Source organism: Artibeus jamaicensis, unplaced genomic scaffold (assembly GCF_021234435.1).
Source record: "Artibeus jamaicensis isolate MK-2021 breed Jamaican fruit bat unplaced genomic scaffold, CSHL_Jam_final contig_525, whole genome shotgun sequence".
NCBI classification, from domain to species: domain Eukaryota; kingdom Metazoa; phylum Chordata; class Mammalia; order Chiroptera; family Phyllostomidae; genus Artibeus; species Artibeus jamaicensis.
Genome location: NW_026521874.1, coordinates 17,158,927 through 17,175,714, shown reverse-complemented (window position 1 = coordinate 17,175,714; position 16,788 = coordinate 17,158,927). Strand labels below are relative to the sequence as shown.

Sequence of the window (16,788 nt, the reverse complement as noted above, 5' to 3'; positions counted from 1 at the left end):
TTGTGCCCTTTATATTTGAGTGGGGACTGCTGGGCCAGCTGGGCCTTCTTCTTTACATTTTCTTCCACTATTTCTGAATCAAGAGGGATTTTTGTTTGTTTTACTTTAAGCTTTCTCTTAAAGCTTACCATGTTCCATAAGAAAAGATGAAGTAGGAGTCGAACTGCCCTGGCACAAGCTTAATGGTCCTCCAAGAGGCTGCTTTTCGTCACCCCTTGTATCGCTGTTTCATCATCACGTTCCTTAACTTTTTACTTAGGACTTTGTCCTTAAAAACTAGCATGGCACAGAAGAACTTGACAGCTTTGCTTTCAAATCAGTTCTGCCACTTTGTGACTTCAGGAGTTATTTTCTCTGAGCCTTTGTTTTACTCACATCCCCCCTCCACTATGAGGTTTCTCACGGGGTGCACTGGAGTGTACTGTTTCTTTATATTCCCCACAGAGCTATGCCTTCAGCAGGTACTTGGTTAATCTGCTCAGTGAATGAGTCACAGCTTCCCTTTCGGAATGAGCACCGTTCCTTGAAGGCATAGCAGATGAGACATCAGAACTGTGTGTGAGGAAATCCAGAACGAGGCATACCTAATTTGAGCCAGGCCGAGTCAGCTTTTCCTCAAAAGTGGTAAAATCAGGAGGCACCTATTCTATTTACTATCACTATGGGTAACATAAACTATGTAATTTCTGCTCAACCCATGACGTGAATTCTTTCATTTAATCTTTACAGCACGCCTTTGAGGTAAGCACACGACACCATTGTCAGCGTCCCCTGGCTCAGAGTAGTGAGGTCACTGGCCAGTCAGAGGCAAAGCTTCCCAACTCCCAAGCCAATGTGTTTGACAGTACCTCAGTGACCTGTTCGTGTGTCTGTCTCCTCAACTTGGACCCAGCCTCCAGGTGTGCTTTACTCAACACAGGGCCAGCCACCTCAAGATCACCCCATAAATGTGTGTGGGTTGACGGATCCGATGGCCAGGAGTACTTGAAACTACACAATTCAATATGATTAAATTTAGCCAACTACACTGAGGAACATTGGTATTCTAGAAGAACAAGACCTTCAGTGGTTTTTTTTTCAGAACTGGAAATGTTACATAATTATTTTAGGAAAAATTTTTAAGTGACGATTGTCCTGAATTTGAATGAAAAAAAAAAAAGATCAGGGTTAAGATTTTATCTATCTATCTATCTATCTATCTATCTATCTATCTATCTTAGAGAGAGGGGAAGGGATGGAGAAAGAAAGGGAGAAACATTCATTGGTTGCCTCAAATGCCCCGCAACCTGGGCATGTGCCCCAACAGGGAGTTGAACTGGCAGCCCTTTGCTTTGCAGGATGACATCTAACCAAACTGAGCCACACCCGCCACAGCATCACACAGAGTTTAATTATTCACTAAACTTACTCTAGTTAGATACCTCCTACAGCCACAAGCACAGTGCCTGGCAAAGTAAATGTTTGATGAATGTTTGGGAATGAATGATGGTGATTTGACAATTTCAATTCAAACCAAGGTAACTGGGTAAAACATTGTATTAAAGAAAAGATCTTCAGACTGAAGTGATCCCAGTTAAGGGCTGTGGATTTCTAGTGTAATACAGTGAAGGAAGAACCTGGAACCAGAGGACCTAGGCTGATGCCTCAGCTCTGCTATTCGCTACTGGATCTTCATGTGCAAACGGGGCAACTGTGTCTGCCTTTCCTTTGTTATCAGAAAAGTTTCCCAGTGACTCAGAGACAGAGCAGCATGCTGGTTACCAGAGGGAAGCGAGCTGGGAGGTAGTAAAGGGAAAAGGGGGCCAAATAGATGGTGATTTTAAGTGCTGGGCACACAATGCAATGTACAGATCATGTATCACAGAAACTTACATGACCCTCTTAACTAATGTCACCTCAGAAAATTTGAAAAAGAAAAAAAAAGTTCCAAAACGAGAGTTTTGCTTTTGTTTTCAGTCGGTAAGTCCTTATTAATTCAGATTCTACAAAATCTCGATATTTCAGATTCTACCTGAGGCTGAACTAAAGGCCTCTAAAATACTCTGACAAGATAAGAAGAAAATGAGGGGGGTGAGCTGGGGGTAAAAGGCAAAAATCTGTACTCTAACAACAATTAAAATTTTAAAATGGGAAAAAAATGTATTTTTATTGGAAAAAAAAGAAAGACGACACAACTGATCTGATGTTTCTCTCACACATCAATGTTTCTCTCCCTCTCTTTTTTCCCTTCCCCTAAAAATAAATAAATAAAATCTTAAAATAATAATAAAATCAAACATTGGCCAGGTGGCTCAGTTGGTTGGAACATTGCCCCCGTACACCAAAAACTTGTAGGTTCAATTCCTGGTTAGGGGACATACCTAGGTTGCAGGTTCAATCCCCAGTTGGGGCACTTACAGGAGGCAATCAATTGATGTTTCTCTCCCACACTGATGTCTCTCTCTGTTTCTCTTTCTTTTCCTAAAATAAAATTTTTAAAAATCCTTGGATAAGGATTAAAAAATAATAATTTTTTAAAAAGTGACACCATGTTGAATAATCTTTAATACTGACTTTTACAAATCAAAATCAGGCTTCTGTTCAGAGCCATCTGATATTGTTAGTACAATTTAAAGACTGTTTTAAAGAAAACATTTAAAGAATTCCAATAACGAAAATAAATCAGACAAGCTTCTCTGCCCCCAAGGAATCTAGTCAGAATTTAACTGCTATTTTTTAAAAAAGCACCTCAAGCAGTAATTTTCCTGGGCCTTTGCCCAGCATCCACGCCCATATTCAGAGAGCTGTCCAACTTACCGCCCCCCCACCCCGGCATGCCTACACCACGAGGTGGTTCTGAGAAATAACTGGGAGTGTGGACACTAAGCAGTCAGAGGCTACCACAGAAGTCAACGTGGTGACTGCTCCCAGGGACAGCCAGTCCCCCAGGCCATTTCCAAAGAAGCAGCGGGCATGGCCTGCTGCTTCTGATCTCTGCGTGTCCCTGGGCCAGCTGGGGTAAGAGGGCATGGCCACTCTGGTGCTTTGCTCCCGCTGCTCAAGGAAAGAAGAGACAGACCCATGTCACCCTCAGCTGAAGTGAAGAGTACAGGGGCAGAGTCTATGACAGCCATGTAGCAATTAGGGCCACCTGAGAACTTTAACCCAGAAGCCACTGCCTACTTGAAAAACTACACTTCTGCCCCGGCTGGTGTAGCTCAGTGGATTGAGTGCGGGCCTGCGAACCAAAGGACTGCGGTTCAATTCCCAGTCAGGGCACATGCCTGGGTCGCAGGCTAGTTCCCAGCAGGGAACATATGAGAAGCAACCATATGCTGATATTTCTCTCCCTCTCTCCTTCCCTTCCCCTCTAAAGATAAATGAATAAAATTAAAAAAAAAACAACTACACTTCTGGCAATGATTTCTTAGATATGATGCCAAAGGAACAGGCAACAAAAGAAAACAAACAAATTAGACTTCATGAAAAGTAAAAAATTTTGTTCATTAAAAGATGACCAATAAAATAAGAAGGCAACTCAAAAATTTTGTTCATTAAAAGATGACCAATAAAATAAGAAGGCAACTCGCAGAATGGAAGAAAATATTTTCATATCATGTATCTGACGGATCAATACCCAAAACACACACAGAACTCCTAAAATCCAACAACAAAAAATCTGATTCAAAAATGAACAAAGGAATAGATACGCAAATGGCAAAAAATAACACAAAAGATGCTGCTCAACATCACTAATTATTAGGGCAATGCCGATCAGAACTACAGGGTATCACCTCACATCCATCAGGAGGGCTACTGACAGGGCCCCTAGACCCAATTCCAATGTGGGGTGTGGGCCCCCCCACAAAAACAATGTCTGGACATCACCAGGGTGTCCACTAATGTAAGTCAGTCCTGACACTGCCTGGAGACAAGCATCAGACTCCACAGGTTAAGGTCTCAGCCCCACAAGACGGCCTGCCCACCTGAGACACCTGCTGCAGCCGTGGCTCCCAGCTGTGTCCCTGCCCCAGGAGCTGCAGTTCAGAATTCAGAATGCAGATGGCAAGTCCAGGTTGTTACCTGGACTCCCCGACTGACTGGCTGTGAACCAGAGGCTCCAATGACTGCCTCCTCGGTTTCAATTCACTTGCTAGACAGACTTAAAGAACTCCAGAAAACCCTTTACTCACCAGATTACCACTCATTACAAAGGACATTAAACGATACAAATCATCGGCCAGAAGACGAGATACATAGGGCGAGGTCCCAAACAAAGGAGCTTCTGTCCTCATGAACAGTGCCTGGCTTGGTGCCCAGCACCATGGCACACGAAGGCATTATGGTTTCAAAATGTGGCAGCTTTCCGAAAAGAAGGGCCAATAAGCTGTCCTTTGGGTCTTTAATGGAGGCTTTACTAGTCACTAGTTATTAGCCATTGGCAGAAGAACTCAGTCTTCAGCCCCTCTCCCGTGCCTGGGGGTGGCAGGTGGGTGGGACTGAAAGTTCCATCCCTGTAATCATTTGCTTGGCTCCATTGGCAATCAGCTCACATCCTCAGCAGCTTTCCATAAGTCACCTCATTAGTATAACAAAAGACAACCCCTCACACCCACCCCCTTATTTAGGAAATCTGAAGAGTTTTGGGGAGTTGTGAGCCAGAAATTGTGCTGAGGACCAAACACTGGGTTGGCCAAAAAGTTTGTTTGGTTTTTCCTGCAAGATGGCTCTAGTAGCGCTTAGTTGTCTCTAACTTTATTCAAAACAATTTTGTTAAGACTGTATTGTGACAGCTGTCATATTAGCATGCATTTAAAAAAATATTAAAATTGGTGAATTCTTGTGTAGCCATTTTAATACAGGATGGAAGGAAATGTGCAACATTCTTGGCATATTATGCCTTATTATTTCCAGAAAGGTAAAAACGCAATTGAAATGCAAAAAAAGATTTGTGCAGTGTATGGAGAAGGTGCTGTGACTGATAAAATGTCAAAAGTGGTTTGCGAAGTTTTTGTGCTGGAGATTTCTCAATGAACAATGCTTCACAGTTGGGTGGACCAGTTAAAGTTGATAGCGATCAAATGAAGACATTAACTGAGAACAATCAATATTATACCACAGAGGAGACATCTGATATACTCAAAACATCCAAATCAATCAAGTTATTGGTGAAAATGAAAAATGTCTTTTATTTTACAGAAAACACCATATGCACTTTTTGGTCAACCCCGGTATCTTCTAAGTCACAGTATTGCAACTACTATTAATACAAACAGAAAGAAAAACAGAAAATAACAAGTGCTGGTGAAGAGGGCGAGAAATTGGAACCCTTGTGCCATTTTGGTGGGAAAGTAAAATGGTACTGCTGCTGTGGAAAACAGTACAGTGCTTCCTCGAAAATTAAAAATCAAATAACCATATGATCCAGCAATTCTGCTTCTGGACATATACCCAAAACAAATACCTCTTTGCGGTCTCAAAGAGCTATTTGAGCACCCATGTTAGTATGTGCATTATTTGCGACAGCCAAACTGCGGAAGCAGCCCAAGTATCCATCGACAAATGAATGGACAAGCAAAATGTGGTATATGCATACAATGGAGTATAATTCAGCCTTAAAAAGAATGAAAATTGTGACATATGCTACAGTATGAATAAATTTTAAGGACATTACACTAAGTGAAATAAGCGACCCACAAAAAGGCAAATACTGTAGGATTCCACATATGTGAGGTTCTCAAAATCATAGAGACAGAGAGGGTAGAGGCAAATGAAGGGGGAGAATGGGAGCATAATAGCATAATCAATCAAATATATTAAAAAATTATAGAGACAGAAAGTAGAATTGTGGGGAAGGTGGGAATGGGGAGTTCCTATTTGATGAGCATATAGTTTCAGCTTTGCAAAACAGGAAGATTTCTGGAGATGGATGGTGGTAATACACTAAATATCACTGAATCGTAAGTTTAGAAATGGTTAAGATAGTAAATTTTATTGTTATATGTGTTTTACCACAATGAGAAAAAGTGATAGAAAATACCAACATTTCCACAAAAGGTCACAGAAAAGGCTGGCAAAAATATGGAGACATTAACATGAAAATGTTAACAGAAAAAAGCAAGCTACAGAACTGTAAAGTGAATCCAATATGCACCCAGTGGGAGAGAAATAAGGAGGAGATAAAGCAACTGTTAATAAGGGCTCTCTTCAGATACTGGTGATGGAGATGACTGAGGTGTGTGAAGGAGGGAGCTTTTCAGTATTTTCCAAAATGTCTAAAATGAGCATCTATTGCTTTCACAGTTACAATTACTGTTATTTTTTTTAAGTGTATGTTTAAGATGGTCTGGCTACAGTTAAATGCTGAGGTCAAGAGAGGCATCGGTGCTGGCAGTTCTGACACCACAGGCTCTGCCCAAGGCTACCACCGTCCCAAATGTTCCAAACCACCAGACCCCTCTCTCCCTGCTCTGACCAAACACTACAGTAGCTCCTAAATGGCAGGATCCCCTACTGGTCTTACCACATCTTGGATGATGCTGTGGTACCTTTTACACTACCATGGCCACCCCAGCACTGCAGAGTCAGCAGGTTAGGGGTTGGGGTTGAGGCAAGCTCTGTTTGGTCAGCATTTTCAAATGAACACTTTATTCTGAGCTTCAGCATGTCTAAATCCAACTCCATTCAGATCAGGGGATCTGCAACTCTTTGAATATTTACATGCAAGGCTGTACACGATAACAAATAATTCCATTACAAAATGAGCAAAGGGAGAGAATAGACATATCTCCAAGGAAGATACACAGATGGCCAGTATGAGCATGAAAAGATGTTCAATATCCAGTCATTAGGAAAATGTAAATAAAAACTATAATGAGATGCTGCTTTACATGCACTAAAGTGGATAGAAAAATAATTTTTAAGAAGGACAGTAACAAATGTTGAAGAGGACGTAGTGAAAATGAAAAAAACCCTGATATACACTGCTACTGGAAGTGTAAATGGGTGCAGCTACTGTGGAAAACAGTTTAGTGATTCCTCAAAGAGTTAAACATGGAATTGCTGTATAACCCAGCAATTCCACTCCTAGGGATACATATCAAGAGAACTGAAAATATGTCCAAAAACTTGTACGTGAATTATCATAGCAGCACTGTTCACAATCACCAAAAGACGTACATAACACAAATGTCCATCAAGTGATAAATGGATAAACAAAATGTGGTACATCCATACAATGGCATGTTATTTAGCACCAAAACAGAATAAAGTACTGATACACGCTACAACACGTAGGTTGTTAGGGAATGGGAAGAGGGAGAACAGGGAATGACTGCTAATGTGTACAGTTTCTTTTAGGGGTGATGAAATGTTTTGGGCCCTGGCTGGTGTAGCTCAGTGGATTGAGCACGGGCTGCGAACCAAAGAGTCATGGTTTGATTCCCAGTCAGGGCACATGCCTGGGTTGCCGGCCAGGTCCCTGGTGGAGAGTGTGAGAGGCAACAACGCATTGATGTTTCTCTCCCTCTCTCTTTCCCTCCCTGTCTCTCCCTCTAAAATAAATAAATAAAATCTTTAAAAAAAAGAAAAAAGAAGACAGTGGTGATGGTTGCACAACTTTGTGAACATAGTAAAAAAATACTGAATTGTACATTTTTAAATGGTGAATTTTATAATACATAAGTTCTACCTAAAAAAGTTGAGGGAGCCTGCGAACCAAACTACTGCGGTTCCATTCCCAATCAGGGTACATGCCTGGGATACAGGCCGGTTCCCTGCAGGCCAGTTCCCAGCAGGGGATGCACAAGAGGCAACCATACATTGTTATTTCTCTCCCTCTCTCCTTCCCTTCCCCTCTAAAGATAAACAAATAAAATCTTTAAAAAAAAGTTGAGGGACACTCTACAAAATAATCAGCCAGTCCTCTTAAAAAATTTACAGTCGTGAAAGACCAAAAAGACTGAGGAACAGTACCAGATTAAAAGATACTAAGGAGACCTGACAACTAAGCTCAATGTGGGAAATGGGATTAAATCTTGGAACAGAAAAAGGACATTAGTGGGACAAGTGATAAAACATGAATAAAGTCTATAAATTAGCTACTACTACTGTATTAATATTACATTTCTTGTCTAACTTTAATATGATTATGTAAAATGTTAACATTAGGAAAATTTGGGTGAAGAGAATATAGGAAGTCTGTGTATTCTTTTCACAAGGCTAAAATTATTTCAAAATAAAAAGTTTTAAAAAGTGTATGTGACACAGGTCAGGGGCCGGCAGGTTTTCCTGTAAAGTGCTGTATAGTAACAACTTTACACTTCATGGACTATGTGCTCTTTGGAGCGACAACTCAACTCTGCTGCCCAAAACAATATGTAAACTCACGAGTATGGCTATGTTCCAATAAAAACCTGACTTATATGCACTGGAATGTGGTTTTGTTTTCCTATATCGCAAAATATTCTTCTTCTCTTGATTTATTTCCCATCATTTAAAAATGCAAAAAAACAGTCCCAGCTCCCCAACCATAGAAAACAGGCAGTGGGGCCAAATTTGGACCACAGCCCACAGACTGCAGACTGCTTCTGCCCTTGCTCAGAATTTGCCCATGTGTGCTTCATTTTTTTCAAAAGTGCTTCTCACCGATTAAGTTTGGCAATGCTAGATTAAACTAGGTTAGGCACATTTCTTTATTGCAGGATGTCTTGGTGCCTTAAATGTAAGAAGCTCCAAAAAGTCATAACGATATGAAGCTTTTCCCAAACTTATTATTACCACAGAACACTTTTTTCAGAGGCATCCGTTCGGACTAGTGGCTGGAAAAGCAGAATGTAAATGCCAATTTGGTTCTTTCTTAAAAAGAAATGTTCGAATTAAGAAGTTTTAAAAACACCACCACCACGTTAAAATTATTTTACCCAGCACCTGGATGATACCTGCATAAGCATTTCATAATTTTTTTTCTTTAATCCTAGGAAACACACTCGAGGCAGGAAGATAAACACAGACAGGAAGCCCTTGGGGGGGGGGGAGCACGGGCTGGGAAGCATGTCAGCAGAACTGGGTCACAATATGGAATCTTTGCTCCATAGGACAACCCAAGTATTCTAACCTGTTTTGGAAAGGAGATCTGCTTGGGGTTATATAAATCACAATATAAGGAGCTCTGCTGTTTGACTAGAAAACTAGGCATGCTAGAAGCACTATCAGAGGATTACCCATGAGCATGAACTGGCTAGTCAAGTTCATACAAGGGCTGGTTTTAAATATTGGATGGAATGTTAGCTGACAGATGGCAAAAATTCTCTTGGTAGACACACCATCTACACAGCACAGTGCTGGAAAGAGGATTAAAGAAGGATTTACATCTAAGGAGGAAAGGCTAGCCAGATCAACCTCAAGGTGTGAACAGCCCTTCTTCTGCCTGAGACTCCTCACTTTTGTGATCCAAAGCGTTCGCTGGCTTCTGATCAAACACAAAGTCTTCAGAGGCATTTCAAACTTGTTCTATGAAAAGAAGCTACAAACCAATGGGCTGAGGACCCTGCTTGGTTATTCATTCAACAAACATTTTAAGGAGCCTTTATCACATGGGCCATTCCAAAGTCCTTGAAAAGGATAGTTCCCAGGACAACCCAGAAGAGATTACGTAAGATACACGACATTCAAACCCAATGGCCTTACTTCCACAATACGTAGGCTGGAAATGTCAAGAAGAAAAAAAGAAGTTGGTCAGCATCAGAGAGATTCAAAATAACTACTCAGAATCAGACGCTTTCAAGTTGGAAAAGGCTGCCATCTAATAGTTGTATTTCTCCTTCAACAGGAAGTTCACTATCTTGGGAGGCAATTCCATTGCTGGTCACCTCTGACCAGCATTAAATTCTTCTATTAAATCAAAATCTTGTCTTCCTGTAGAATCCACCTATTAGTCCTACTTCTGCTGCTTTCAAATCCAAAGATGAAGTGGAAGCCTTCTTCACCATAACAACTTTTTCAGTTTTTAAAGACAGTTCCCTTCATTTGCTCTTTTCTGGAATAAGCATCCAAATTCTTTCAAAGATCCTGAATAGGCTCCAGCTTCCTCAGAGCAAATCTAGTACTCAAAAGCAGGAAAGCACTTGAGATCAGTTGGCTTCAAACATCAGTCAGTATGTAGAGGATCCCCGAGGCGTAAGATAAAAACACCGATTTCCCAGGTTCCAACCCAGATTCTAAAAACGAGGTCTTATTTGAGTCCCCATGGTAAAGCATGCATCTCCAGAGCATTTCAAAGCAGAGGGTGTGAGAAGGGTAATTTGAGAAACACTGTCCTGTTTTACAAATGAGGAAACTGAGGCCCAGCAGAGGGATGGGATTTGGCCCAGAACGCACAATAGGTGGCGAAGTCTAGAACCCGGGTCCTTTACTCCCAAGCCCAACTCTGTTCATCAAGCTTCCTGGCCTTGGCTTCTCCACTCGGGGTAAACTCATTAAAAGCACAGGAGAGGCGGCCTCGAGCGGGGGACAGGAAGAGTTAGAGTGAGTCCTTGCCTGAAAAGGAGAGCTCCGTGAGGAGCCTTTTCCCGTTTCCGGGCCTCAGCTTCCCCAAACTGTAATCAAGGGACGGAAGACCACAACGCCAGCCCAACCTCTCTTCTGAAGCAAAGGGCTCGGGGCGGAACCAGGCGTGTTGTTTCTGCGACCCTGGATTCGGGTGTCGCAGCCCCTGGGCCCCGTGAAAGAGGAACCCTGTCCCTCGCCACTAAACCTCGATGGCCCTTACCTGGCCCCCTATCCCCACCAGCCCCCCTGGTACCTGCCGCTGCTCAGCTAACACCGCTGAGGACGATCCAACCTCTCCGTCCGTGGACTGTTCCGCCAGTCTGTCGGTACAGTCAGCCTCCCCGGCGGGACCTCGGAACCCTCTTACGCTGACTCTGACCACTTGACGTAGAACCGCCCACCTCTGAGATACTTCCGACCTCAACCGGAAGAGGTTGGTCCGCTCCGCTGTTCTCCGTGCCAATTCTCAGGCTCTAAGGTTCCGTCTGCGTGTAGAAAACAGAGAAATATAGGAGCTAACTGGCCGCTTTGCAAAAGTCCTCGGTCAGGGCAGGGAAAATACCAGGTAAGCTTGGAACATCTTGTTGCATCAGAATGTAAGGATGGGAATCCGAATGATGGAAATATCAGTCGGAGGAACTAACTCGAAGGAGATCCCGCTGGCCAAATCAGGGCAATTTTGGCATCAAAATAGGTAATGATAGCAAGAGTTTGACTAGTTGAACAAAGTGATAATCCACAAGTCTTTACTGATATAAATAATGTAGTGGATAAATAAATGGGAGAGAATGACAACTACCATGATGGAGTTAGAAAATCAATAATAAGTGGTAAAACTAGATGAACATAATGTTTTATGTAGTAAAATTGTCTCCCACGAATTACTTATAATTACAAAAGGAAAATAATACATCGACAGAAGTAAACCACAGAACAAGTGAATCAAAGTAATCAAAGTTAACACCGCCAGTTATAGGTCAAGTAGAGATCATGTGCTTCCTGATAAGGTGTGCAGAGAAGGATACACCATCTCTTCTCTGATATTTGTATCCAAAATGCATAACCCAAATCTCATTAGGAAGCATATAAACTAGAATCGAGGGACCCTGTACAAAATAACTGTCAGTATCATGAAAGACGTTTAAAAGCTGAGGAAATGTTCTGGTAAGTGATTCCAAATTGAATCACAACCAGGGAGGAGGGAGGGGAAAGAGAATAGATGTAATGGACAATATTGGGACTTGTGATGAAATTTGAATATGGATTGTGGATTAGAATATTATATCAATGTTAAATTTTCTAAAATTGATCATTGTATTGTGGTTATGTTAAGAAGATGTCCTTGTTCTTAGGATATTCACTGAAGTATTTAGGGGTAAAAGGGCACAATGTCTCTAACTTAATTTCAAATGACTCAAAAAAGATGCATATATTATATATAGAGAGAGAGAGAGAAAGAGAGAGACAACTAGAGAATGCTCAAGAGAGAATGGTTAAGCAAATGAGGCAAAATGTAAAGTGATGAGTCTAGGTTAAGGGTATATGGGAATTCCTTAGATAATTTTTGCAATTTTTTTCTTTGAGTTTGAAATGAAACAAAAATTAAAATTTACTCCCCAAATAGGGTAAGTGCCTGGGTCCTAGCCAATTCGCTTATATTCATTTATGTGCTAGGCACTGGTGATGTAATAAGAGACAATTCAAGACCTTTGCTTTCATGCCCAGAGGGAAAAATACTAGACATGCAATCACAGAACTAATGGAATACTTATCTTGAGTATAATAATAGCTGACATTTACTGAGCTTAACTGAGCACACTTTACACAATGGTTCATTTGATCCTCATAGCAGCCTTATGAATGGTTTTGGTGATTAGCTCCATTTTGTAAAGGGGTAAAGGAAAACTTTTAAAAGTTTACATAATTTTACCACTTAAGTTTTCAAATCACACATTGATAGATGGTGAAGCTGCAGTCATCACCAATAAGTTGTCCTCTGGAATCCTTGATGCCCATCTTCATTGTTTCATTAACCCAACAAACATTTATTAAGTGTCTACAGTAATCTCAGGGATTATATTAAGGGTTGGTTCTGAAAGTACTAGATGAAGTAAACTCATAGATGAAATTCCTCATCTGCCAGCTCTCTTCTCAGGTTCCTGAGTTCAAGGAGTAATACAAAGTATGTTTCCAGTCACATAAACATTGATTAGAGCCCAGGCTCCAATAAAAAGAAAAGTGGTTCCTGATGCCCAGGAGCTGGTCTGGCACTAGCAGGTAGGACTTGGTGTTCCGTTGAACCTGAAAAATGTCACAGAACATCAACATCAGGCAAGACAACTCTGTGACTGTGATAAAACAAGACAATAACAAGACCTTTCCATACTTATGTTTGAACCGGACAAAACATGAACATTGTCCAAACCACAAAAACAAAGTTACCTAACCTGACTTATATGGAGATTGCTGCTTATTTACCAATGCAGCTTTTGCCTCAGTCTAATCTTCCCTCCTTCTAAACAAGATTTATCAAGACACCCAATCATAGACAGTATCCAATCCAGATCAAAACCCTGCTACTTGCACTGGCTTGTGTGCCTCAGTGGGTTGAGCACTGGCCTTTGAACCAAAGGGTCGCTGGTTTGATTCCCAGTCAGGGCACATACCTGGGTTGCAGGGCAGGTCCCCGGTAGTGGGGCTTGCAAGAGGCAACCATACATTGATGTTTCTCTCCCTCTCTCTCCTTACTTTCCCCTCTGTCTAAAAATAAATAAATAAATAAATATATTTTTTTAAAAACCTGCTTCCTTCACTCTCCCCCAAATGCAATCATTCTGATGATTTAATTAAATCATTAAATCTCTCTAACACTCTGTTACTGGAATGCTTCATCGTTTCTCATGGTTCTCATCCTCCCCACATCCCACTGTAGGAAGTAAGAAACCCAACGTGCTCAACTTGTCCAACCACAGGTGTGTTCCTGGAGGTCTTTAATTGGAGGACATTGAAAGTGTCCATGCTCACTAGCTATGTGACTTCAGACAGCAGTTTCACTTACAGAAGCCTCTGTTTCCTCGTCTGGTAAAGAGCAAAGATTTAGTCCTACCTGAGAAGGTTGTTAAGGATGCAGAATAGGCTTAGCACTGAGTTAGCTCTCAGTATACTTTAAAAAATTCCTTCTTGAGCTATTGCCTCCTTCAAACAAGTCAGAGAGTAGCATCACTGTGAAAAGACATTGAAGCCATAAGCTTCAGTTGAGACCAACTTGCCGATCATATTCCCCTTTGCTCCTTTTGTTGGGTTTATAAGGCAGACTAAAGGTGAGAGCTCAACTTTTCCTTCATCAGAAATGAAATCATTCTCGTGGTCTCTTCGGGAAAGAGCTAACCACGTTCCTGAAGCTTTAATGGGAGGGAACCTGCACTGTTTATTTCTTCATGTTCTTGTTACTAAAAACTTTATCAAGAAATAACAGAATTGGAACTAACAGACTTGAAGAACTTCAGCTTCAAAAATGTATCAAGTAGTATCTTTTCTGCCTTTGCCCACTGACGTACTTACTGACCTCAGAAGCCCTGTTTGTGGTGTTTGCATTTCTCCTGCTAGAACCCAGCATGGGTTTCATATTATCTGATGTTTGCAACGAATTGTGCTGGGGGAAAAAAACAAACATTCCAGTGGGAAAGAATGAAATAACTAGAAATGTTCTGCTTTCTTTCTCTGATTGCTCTGAGCATCTGAAGGGTTCTTTCTCACTTAAATAGCCCTAACCTTCCTCCTGCCCCACCCCCACTGACCCCTCTAACGCTGATACTAATAATGACAGCTACTATTTATTGAGTGTTTATTAATGTGCCACGGGGCTTTATGCAATTTAACCTTCACTCCAAATGATGAAGCAAATAATTGTATAGGAGGAACATGAGGCCCAGAGAAGTTAGGCAACATACTCAAGGCCACACAGCTGGTAAGAATGTCTCAAGATTGAAATCTGCCTGCAAAACCTGTTCCTGTTGAAATGCTGCTCACCAGCCTGGGCCAGAGAGTGGGGTCTGGGAAGGGATGGAGGCAGGGACGGGGCTGGAGAGGAAGGAAAGTCTGGGGCAGTGGGTGTGGGAGGCCGTGCGGAGGCATTCAGATCCTTGCCAGGGTGCAGAGGAGCGTGGTGGAGATTAGAAGCACAAGAGAAATAGAAGGCCATTGCAGAGCTTCATTTGGAGGGAACAGGGACCCGAGTCAAGGGTTTAGGGGAGGGGAGGGTTGAATACTGGGAAAAGGCAAGTTACTGCGTGGGAGCGGGGTGTGATTAACAACCTGAGGCCTCAGGTGTATATCTGCCAAGTGAGGAGAGACAAAGAATCTGGGGGACCTTCTGGCCCCCCCAGAACCTGGTTAAGACCCATAGGTTCCTGCCCTTCCCTGGGCCCGTTTTCTTCTCTGTTTGATGCGGGGAGAGAAGATCCCAGGAACCAGCCCAGCTCTGGCAGGTGGTGAGGAGGTGGCATCACTTTTGCTCCAGTCTCCTCACCCGACGTGGGGTTGAAGGGGCTGGGATGGGGTATCTCAGTAACAGAGGGTTAGAACGGACATTTTGGATTTGGGCTTGTGTTAGGCAATTTGAGGGAAGGGTAGGGAAGCAAGGTTTTGATCTGGGCTGTCTCCATCCCACGTTGGCATTAGTCTGCCCTTTGGGGTATGGGAAACTCAGAGAGGAAGACCATGCATGCAGACAAGAGGGGAGAATAAGTCAGAAGAAGCACCCCCAAATTCTCAACCCCAACCTTTCCATGGAAGAGGTGAGCCAGTTAGGAGCATGGCCTCACTGGTTACCCAGCCCGGGACAAATGTGCAAATCCTCGCTGTGTGCCTTCAGGCACGTTACCTAAGCCTTGGACCTCAGGTTCCTCATTCCGTGTATGTGGGTCCTAGGGTTAGGCTGAAGCCCACTGCCACCAAGTTTCCCACCCCAGGACAGCTCAGGGTCCCTTAATCCTGCCTCCCACTGGGGCCTAGCCCAGGGCACTGTCTACATGGTGGCCCTGCTGGCCAAGGGCAGGGCCTCACTTGGGTCAGGGGCAGAGTGAACCAGCCTGACTTCCTAGGTTCGAGTCTGGATAGGATTATCTGTTTAGAGACATGGTGGTAAGAGGGCCATATTCTGGAATCTTCTAAGAGCTGGGTCAGGAGGACCCCATCCCTGAGAATTAGTCTTTTTACCAGAGTATTCTGGGATATTCCCGACACAGCTGGGGCATGGACAAAAATCTAGACAACCAGGGGAGGGGAAAACTAGTGAAGGAGAGGAAAGTCTGGAAGGCATTAAGCATTTATGGGTCTCTTCCTGGGCGATGTGGGGAAGGAGGCAGGGCACTCCCTGAGCAGCCTGTCTGCCCTGCAGGCAGGGGGCCCAGGAAGGAAGGAATGTTTGCTTAGGGCTTACCCCATGTCAGGGATTATGGAGAGATCTTTTTCTTGTGTTTTTTCAGTGAGTCCTTTTAATAGATCACCGAGGGAAGAATTTTTGGCCGTGTTACAGAAGAGGAAGGTGAAGCTCAGCGAGGTGAAGAAATGTGGTCAGTGCCATGCACCGAGGAAGCAGGGCTGGATTTCGTGCTTCTGAGTCCTGGAGGATGAGCTAGAAGTTGGGTGGCCAAATGAAACACAGGATGCCTGGTGAAATCGAATTCCATAGACACGACAAATGTGACATTCTTATACTAAAAAAGTATTTGTTGTTTATCTGAAATTCAAACATAACTCAGTGACTTTTATTTTTGCTAATCTAGACGGAGGGGATGCCCATGGCTGCCACAGCCAGGACCGCCAGAACTTGGGACTGTGGGGTTCAGAAAAGAAGTTTGAATGACAGTGCAGTGCCCTCTAAGGTCTTGGGGAGAAGGCAGGCCTAGGTACCAAGGACAACTGGTGCCTGCCACCTGCTGCCTGGCCACCAGGGGGCAGCCAAGGTCTGCACAGCTTCTGATCTGAGGACTGGAAACTTGTCCGGAACAACAAAGACCTAAGGGACAAAGATCCTCAGACTCTCAGACTTTCCCCACCCTGCACCTCATCTATTCACCTTCAGCCTCCCCCATACCAGAAAATTTCCCCACCCACTGTCCACCCATGGGCAGGCCAGAAACCTGGGAATGAACTCTTTTTCTCAAGACTTGTAATTTACATACAAAACGGTCAAGTCTTCCTTGTTCAGCTCCATGAATATTTACATACCCACCTATGTAATCATCACACAGATAAAGC

At 42.9% G+C, this 16,788-nt stretch overlaps 1 protein-coding gene and 1 long non-coding RNA gene across 3 annotated transcripts in view; one reads left to right on the top strand and one right to left on the bottom strand.

Annotated features, from left to right (window-relative positions):
- RNF185 (ring finger protein 185) overlaps positions 1 to 10,915 on the bottom strand; it is a 35,651-nt gene extending 24,736 nt beyond the window's left edge. For both annotated transcript variants that reach the window (XM_037166804.2, XM_037166803.2), the window contains exon 1: positions 10,781 to 10,915. The gene's annotated coding sequence lies outside the window, so the exon portion shown is untranslated. The remainder of the gene's footprint in view (positions 1 to 10,780) is intronic.
- A 64-nt stretch (positions 10,916 to 10,979) lies between these two features.
- On the top strand, positions 10,980 to 16,560 carry LOC119064873 (uncharacterized). Its single transcript, XR_005085507.2, has 2 exons — positions 10,980 to 11,092; positions 16,014 to 16,560. It is a non-coding gene; the product is annotated as an uncharacterized LOC119064873 (long non-coding RNA).
- Positions 16,561 to 16,788: the final 228 nt, after the last annotated feature.